This window comes from Halyomorpha halys, unplaced genomic scaffold (genome assembly GCF_000696795.3).
Source record: "Halyomorpha halys isolate HHAL.00 unplaced genomic scaffold, Hhal_1.1 Scaffold351.1, whole genome shotgun sequence".
Classification (NCBI taxonomy): Eukaryota; Metazoa; Arthropoda; class Insecta; order Hemiptera; family Pentatomidae; genus Halyomorpha; species Halyomorpha halys.
Window position 1 is genome coordinate 287,608 of NW_027109375.1, and position 7,652 is coordinate 295,259.

General features: G+C 34.1%; 1 protein-coding gene across 1 annotated transcript in view; it reads right to left on the bottom strand.

Moving 5' to 3' along the window:
- Positions 1-7,652, bottom strand: part of RhoBTB (Rho-related BTB domain containing) — a 161,069-nt gene that overhangs the window by 95,987 nt on the left and 57,430 nt on the right. The window contains exon 2 of the mRNA XM_067047563.1: positions 2,887-3,044. The gene's annotated coding sequence lies outside the window, so the exon portion shown is untranslated. The remainder of the gene's footprint in view (positions 1-2,886; positions 3,045-7,652) is intronic.

The following is a 7,652-nucleotide window of genomic DNA, read 5'->3' on the forward strand; positions in this document are numbered from 1 at the left end:
TTTCATCTTTCACTGTTTTCAATCTACTACCATCTAATTCCACGATTATCAATCAATTAATTTTTTTTTACTATTCAATTATCAGTTATCAATTTTTTATAATTTATAATTCAATTCAATATTTTGTATAATTCCAAAGTTGTTTGTATATTATTCATTTTCAATTTTGTATTTCTCTAAAAGTTGTTGATATCTCTTTTGTTCCTGAAACTCAGGTCGAAGCGTCGGCATAAAATAAATAAATATGGTTTTGTAATAAATAAATTGGTTTATTTATGTTGTTCTTTGTTGACTGCACCCCCCGACAAACTTCTCCAATAATTTGGTAATAGTTTTAAGTTTGCTTTGTTCCTTTTTTTCTAGTTTAGATATTTTCTATATTTTGTTTACAGGTTATTATGTTCAGTCCCTTAAAATATAATAATAACAAAATTCGGCAGTACTTTTCACGGTTGGGCTAGTAAAGGTTCATTTTGAACCCCTACCCGTCGTAACAACCATTAAGGAAATTGTCCAAATTTTCGTAGAGTTGGAAATATGTTGGAGATAAGTTTGGCGAATAAGGTAAGTGTGGAACGACTTCGTAACACAGCTTGGGTTTCTTCGCTGTCAGTCGTTGTCGTGTAATAGTACAGGTACCTTCCAATTAACCAATGCACGTTGTTTTTTGATATGTTTTTTATGTATTGTGTCAATATTACGATTTGGATGTGATGGTTTCATCGCTAGATAAAAAGACCACCATACAGAAACCAATATTTTTTTTTGGTTTTGGCATGTGTCGTTAATTATTATTTTAGTTAATCTTTCACCTACCTGACCGACGCCTGTTGTCATATACAATCCACTTTTCGTCACATGTGATTATCTTTTCGAGAAAAAGCTCGTTTTTTTTGCCTGGTAAGCAGTGAATCGCCTGCTTCATAACACTTCAGCTGCTGCACTAATTAAGTTCATGAGGTAGCCATTGATCTACCTTTTTTACTTTACCAACGGTCTCCTAATAACATGAAACTGATGATACACTTCAGTTGTGTTGCAATTCCTTTAGTTGTTTGATAAGGGTTTTCTTGCCCAGTAATCATCGAGAAAGTAAATGAATATAAATTCTTTCTATATCTTTGTTTCCTAGATTTTAAGAAGGCTTTTGACAGTATTATACATTCAGAAATATTTAAGGTACTGAGATAATTTGGAATATAGGACAAATATATTAGGATAATAGCAGAGCTTTATAAGGAGATGACAGCATATATTATGACTGAAAAGAATGGACAAAGCTTTGATATTGAGTGGGGTGTGCAACAAGGTGATCCACTAACCACAATTTTGTTGAAGATGGTGTTCTGGCGTCCTGCATGGGAAGAAGTAGGCATCAAAATAAATGGAAAATGGATGAGCAACCTACGTTTTGCAGATGATATTGTGCTCTTTGCAAAAGGCATGGAACAACTGAGAGAAATGATTAAGCGGCTTCTGGCATTGTGTGAAGAAGTTGGTCTTTATCCGAACTACCACAAGACGAAACTTATGACAAATGGCAGTAAAAGAGGAGTGTGAAATTAACAACCATAAGCTGGCATGTTGAAGAATATATTTATCTGGATCAGTTAATATCATTTACGGATAGAGGAGCAAAAGAGATTCAGAGATGATTGGCACTCGGTTGGAAAAAGTTTTGGTACCTTAGGCATATAATGAAGGGAAAAACAAGTATTGACCTTAAGAGGCCGGTCTTCGATAGGTGCATTAGCCCAGTGGTCACTTATGGATGCCAAGCGTGGTCACTGACTACAGCTCAGGAGAGGAAATTACAGATGTGGCAAAATAATATTGGAAGAAGCATTGTGAATGTGAGGAATAGGGGTCGAATAAAAAATGCTTAGATACAGAAAGAAATAGAACTCACTGACACACTCAAGTTGAAAATATTGAGGAAATGGAAATGGCCAGGGCATCTCCTTCGATGCGAAGATGACAGATGGTCAAAAATTGCCACAGAATGGACTCCATACGACCTTCAAAGAAGAAGAGGACGTCAGAAGAAAAGATGGAGCAATAAGTTCAAGAGAATGGCAGGATCCCTCTGGTGCAGAGCTGCTAGGGATGGTTACAAAGATGTCTGGAAGAAGAAATGGAAAGAACTCGCCTCCCATTGGGCTGGTCACCCCGGGAAGTGCTGACTATTACTCCCGAAAGGGAAGGACTATGCAAGAAAGAATACAGAAAGATGGAAAGAAAGTTGATATTGATATATATATAAATTCATTTATTTATTTTTTCTCTCTCTATCTTCTTTAAATGTGAATATTATATTTTGTAATGATTTTAATTTTTTGCATAAATAAAAGGCTCTTTCATTTCTCCCCCAGTAAGGCCAAGTTCATCGTCGCCAATTACTGGTGGATGTCTTCCTCTAGGTTGGTTATCCAAATCTGTGCCAGCAACCAAACTTTTAAATCATTTAAACTGTCAGCGAATGGTCCATTCGTTGCAAAAGGCTTCCTCGCACGCGGTGGTAATGTTTCTTGAAGCTTGGGATACCGAGTGTCCAAGTTTAAACTCTTAAAAAAATTATTCGAATATCGGGTGTTTCCATGATCATATTTGATGGTGTATTAAACAATGTGCAATCAGTTCGAATGATAATATTATCAAAAAAGAGAGGATTAATAACGGCTAATTATAATCCGTAAATGGAAACTAAAAATCCACTAATCCCACTTTAAATTTCGGGAATAATTTAAACGGACATTTCATATTAAATGACCCAGCATATAATAACATATAGAGTATTTTACATTACTCACTTTATATTATGAATTTAAGTTGCTTAAAACAAAAAAAAAAAAAAAAATTCAAACAAAACAAAAATAAAAAACAAACCCTTCTCATCCTCTAATTGCATCCCTGCCTTCCTTCTGTGAAGTTCTCTTCGAGGTTATATTATTCTGGAGTTAAATTGAAAACAAAATCCAAATCTCCCGTTTCACCTGACACAACAGCTCATGTTGGATTGTACCGCTTCAGATCCAATTCCAGTTCTGGAATATCATCAAAACTTTCCTAACTCATGTATCAAAAACAAAAAGAAAAAAAAGGGGGATTTTGAACTGGGAACAAGTTTATACAATGCAAAAGTTTTGAATTAAACTTCAGTGATTCCTAAACTGCTTTACTGTTTTCTAAAATATAAGATAGCATAATAATGAGAAGATAGTTGACCGTGGATAAATTATATGAGAAGATGGTTGGGAGGTGCGGTTAAAATATAACACAAATAAGTTGAAATAACTTATTTAATAGTACCAACGTTTCGGCCAGAATTTCTAGCCTTCATCGGGGCTAAGAACAAAGACAACCAATGAAAAAAAAAAATAAAACGTAAAACATAAACAGAATGACATAAAGTAAATAATTGTACAAAATTAAATTAATAAAAATAAAGTGATGAAAGAAGTGGAAAATAAAATGTATGTCTGTAATTAAATAATTATGAAAAAAATAACATAATCAAGGAAATAAAATAAAAATTTGAATTCGCAGAAAAAAAAATTAAATGAATAAACGAAAAATAAAATTGAGATAAAGAAAATATATGTAACCATAATATTAGAATAAAATAATTTTTTTTTCCATAATTTTAATTTTTAAATATTCATATTCCTTTGCATTATATAACTTCAAATTTTTATTTTATTTCCTTAATTATGTTATTTTTACTTACTTATTCAATTACCTATATATATTTTATTTTCCACTCGTTTTATCACTTTATTTTTATTAAATGAAGGATAGAAATTCTGGCAGAAACGTTGGCACTATTAAATAAGTTATTTCAATTTATTTGTGTTATATTTTGACCGCACCCACAACCATCTTCTACTAATACTTATAAGATAGCATAATTTTTATAACTTAGAAAGCTATAAAAAAATCGAGCCATTCTGTAAAAAAAAAAAAAAAAAAATATTTTATACATAAATGATTGGTCGTATTTTTCAACATGTGAACAAGATCGTGAGGGGAGGGGTGTGGTCCAAAAAATAAATAAAAAATAGTTTACAACAATTTGATATTTAAATATTAAACATTAAAGCTATGTAATATGTATTATTAAATAGTTGTAAACTATTTTGTGTTTCATTTTTGACCATACCTCCGACCATCTCCTTCACATTAAAAAAAATAATACATAATATATTTGCATCAAGGCATGTGATGAAATTGGAGTTTCTAAAATATACCTTTTGGTTAAAAAGATCTGGGAAATTGAAGAGATGCCTGAGAAATGGAAGGAGTCTCTACTTATTCCTGTTCACAAAAAGGGCCCAACGACGGATTGAAATAACTATCGAGGAATATCACTCCTTCCTGTATATTATAAAATATTTACGCTAATCTTAACTGGTCGAATCAAGGAATACGCTGAAAAAATTATCGGAGACTACCAATGTGGTTTTAGACGAAATCGTTCAACTATTGGTCAAAATTTTAAACAAGGCATGTGGTGAAATCAGAGTTTCTAAAATACACTTTTTTTACTACCGATGGGTGGTTCCTTCCCAAGATTTTCAAGTGTATATGAAACATACAACCTATTTACTTATTGTATTATTTTGTACAGTTGTAAATTACATTAAATAAATAAATAAATAAAAAAAAAAAAAATTTACTTGAACTTAGTAGACAAGGACTTAACCGACGATTTGGACGGCTAATTAGAAATATGGAAATATCGACTGCTAAGGATAAAATCGCAGCTTTCATTGGACAAAAAATTACTACTTTATAAAACAATAATAAAACATATTTGGACTTACGGACTAGAACTGTGTAGGACAGCTAAAGACTCTAAGAAAAAACGTTTTCAATCCTTTCAGTCTAAAGTCCTTAGAACAATAGTCAATGCCCCTAACTATGTAACCAACAATACCCTCCATAATGACCTTAATATCCCATTTGTGTCAGTACAAATCCCTTATACATCCTTACAGCCTTCCCCGAAGGTTGAAACGGCATGATATAGTAAATAATTAAATTGGAGTTCTGGTAATGGCCAGATTCTCCACTCAAGTCCTGAACGTCTGCGGCTAGCGCCTTCACTCATCCTCCACTGGCTTTGAATACTAGTAACGTGGTTGAGAGAGAAGCGCCGGGATCTTTTGGAGTCCACCTCTTTTCGCCATAAGAGCTCGGTTCGGAGTTTCCCGGGCTGAATTGAAATATTGTAAATAGGAATGATTGTGTTTAAGATACTATATTACTTTAAGTTTAAATATATACTTTTTTCCTATTGGAAGAAGATAAATAACTGTATGAAGATTGTAGAAAGATAGTCCGGGTGGCGGTGAATAAATATATCAATATATCAATATAGTAAAAGAGAACTATTTATTGTAAACCGACGTTTCGCCCTACTTTGCAGGGCTTCGTCAGGGCTACATGACAAAAACAAGATACAAACATTATAGAATTGACAGAACATTAAAATAAAAAACACTTCAAAACAATTGTTATGGTTATAAAGTAAATAAAAAAGAAATAATGATGATACAAGGCAGAATACATGTAAGTGGAAACTACTTACTAATCAATTGATATGTATTGACCTTTTAACAATTCTGGGTATTATTAAGGTTTTTCGTCATCTGTCCCGACACCTGGTGGAATATCTTTCAAGGAACCTTTTACTGCGTCCCAGGATATGTAGACTGTGTTTAGTTTGTCACATGAGTCTCTTATTAGATTTACTAACGCATAAGTGTTAGAACAAAAACGACAGGTTTTGACGAAGGATCAGAAGCCAAGTAAGCAGGTGCAGGCCCTTCCTGGACATGTCAAACTTTCCCACCCCCTCTCGGGCCTGGGGGTGGGGGGATGCCTACCAAGGGAGCGTTCTGTCACCTATGGCCAATGAGGAATTAGATTCAAAAATAAGGTAACGCTCCAAAAGGGGAAGGGGAAGAAAAGGGGTAGGACAACTAGACCAGGAAAACGGGCATTGAAGAGGAAGACTTAGACTAGAGAGGACCAGGCTTGAGAGAGGAAGAAAGACTGTTCCACACAGCTAAATACTCTATATAAGAACAAACGCATTCAATCCTTTCAGTCTTAAGTCCTTAGAACAATAGTCAATGCCCCTTACTATGTAACCAACAATGCCATACATAATGGCCTTAATATCCCATTTGTGTCAGGACTTATTAAATCAAAATTCATCATATTCCATGAGAAACTCACTCAGCATCCTAATCCCTTACCCATCCCTACAGTCTTTCCCGATGGTTAAAACGGCATACTATAGTAAATAATTAAATTGAAGTTCTAGTAATGGCCAGATTCTCCACTCAAGTCCTGAGCGTCTGAGGCTAGCATCCTCACTCATCCTCCACTGGCTTTGAATACTAGTGACGCGGTTGAGAGAAGCGCCGGGATCTTTTGGAGTCCACCTCTTTCCTCCATGAGGAATTAGATTCAAAAATAAGGTAACGCCCCAAAAGGGGAAGTGGGAGAAAAGGGACATTGAAGAGGAAGACTTAGACTAGAGAGGACCAGGCTTGAGAGAGGAAGAAAGACAGGATTCGAAGAGAAGGATCAGATGATAACCAGTCCACCCCACCTACATCCTCCACATCCGCTGATTTTGGTAAATAGTTGTAAGATAATATTTTATGGCGAACAAGCTATCTAAATCATTTCTCTAAGTCATTGTAATATAATATAATTTTCTCTAAACTATTAAGTATAAATATATGCATTGTTCCTTTCTATACTTCATATACCTATGCATAATTTTTACCACTCCCTAATGTATCTTACATTTAAATGGTAACAATAATTAATTAAATTTAAAGATATTCAATTAACTGGTAAACACAAACAAGGCTTTGGAAAGGAATTCAATTATCAGGACTCAATATAAATTAATTAATTAAGTAACTTATTCTTTTGGATAATCGCTGATGGCAATTATCCTGGCATCCCGAAGCAGATACGTAGCAAAATACAACCGTCTGATAAAGTTCGAAACACAGATCTAGACTAATAAATTGTAGAAGAATACTCGTTAGGACTAGTTATAAATATGGTTAAGAGGTAGGTGTAAAAGATAGAACAGGAGGGTGTGAAAGGTAAACAGATAGGTGAGGTATAGTAATATGTAAAGGGGAGATATTAAGTAAATTGATAAAAAGAACAAATAAACATAAGGGGAATTACCTGTCAGAATGAAACAGATAGGACGAATGAGAAAAGGAAAGACAGGTAGAAAATGTCCCCATTCCTAGGCTAACCCTTAGGAAGGGTAAGATGTTTTATAATGTATAGATAGCTAAACTGACAGAAACATCTAATATCTTATATAATAGTACAATAGAATGCCTGTTGAACATATTCGATACTTAGGACTCCATCTTGACAAGAGACTTACTTGGAATCCACACACAAGACTGAAACGACAAGAAACTGCTCGTAAATTCCGACTGCTACAACACTTACTTGACAAACGCTCTAAACTTCCCAATCACTACAAAAAATTAGTATACACTACAATAATCAGACCAATTTGGACATATGGAATTGAGCTCTGGGGCTCCACCAAACCATCAAATTCTTCCCGCATCCAATCGTTACAATCCAAAATCCTACGT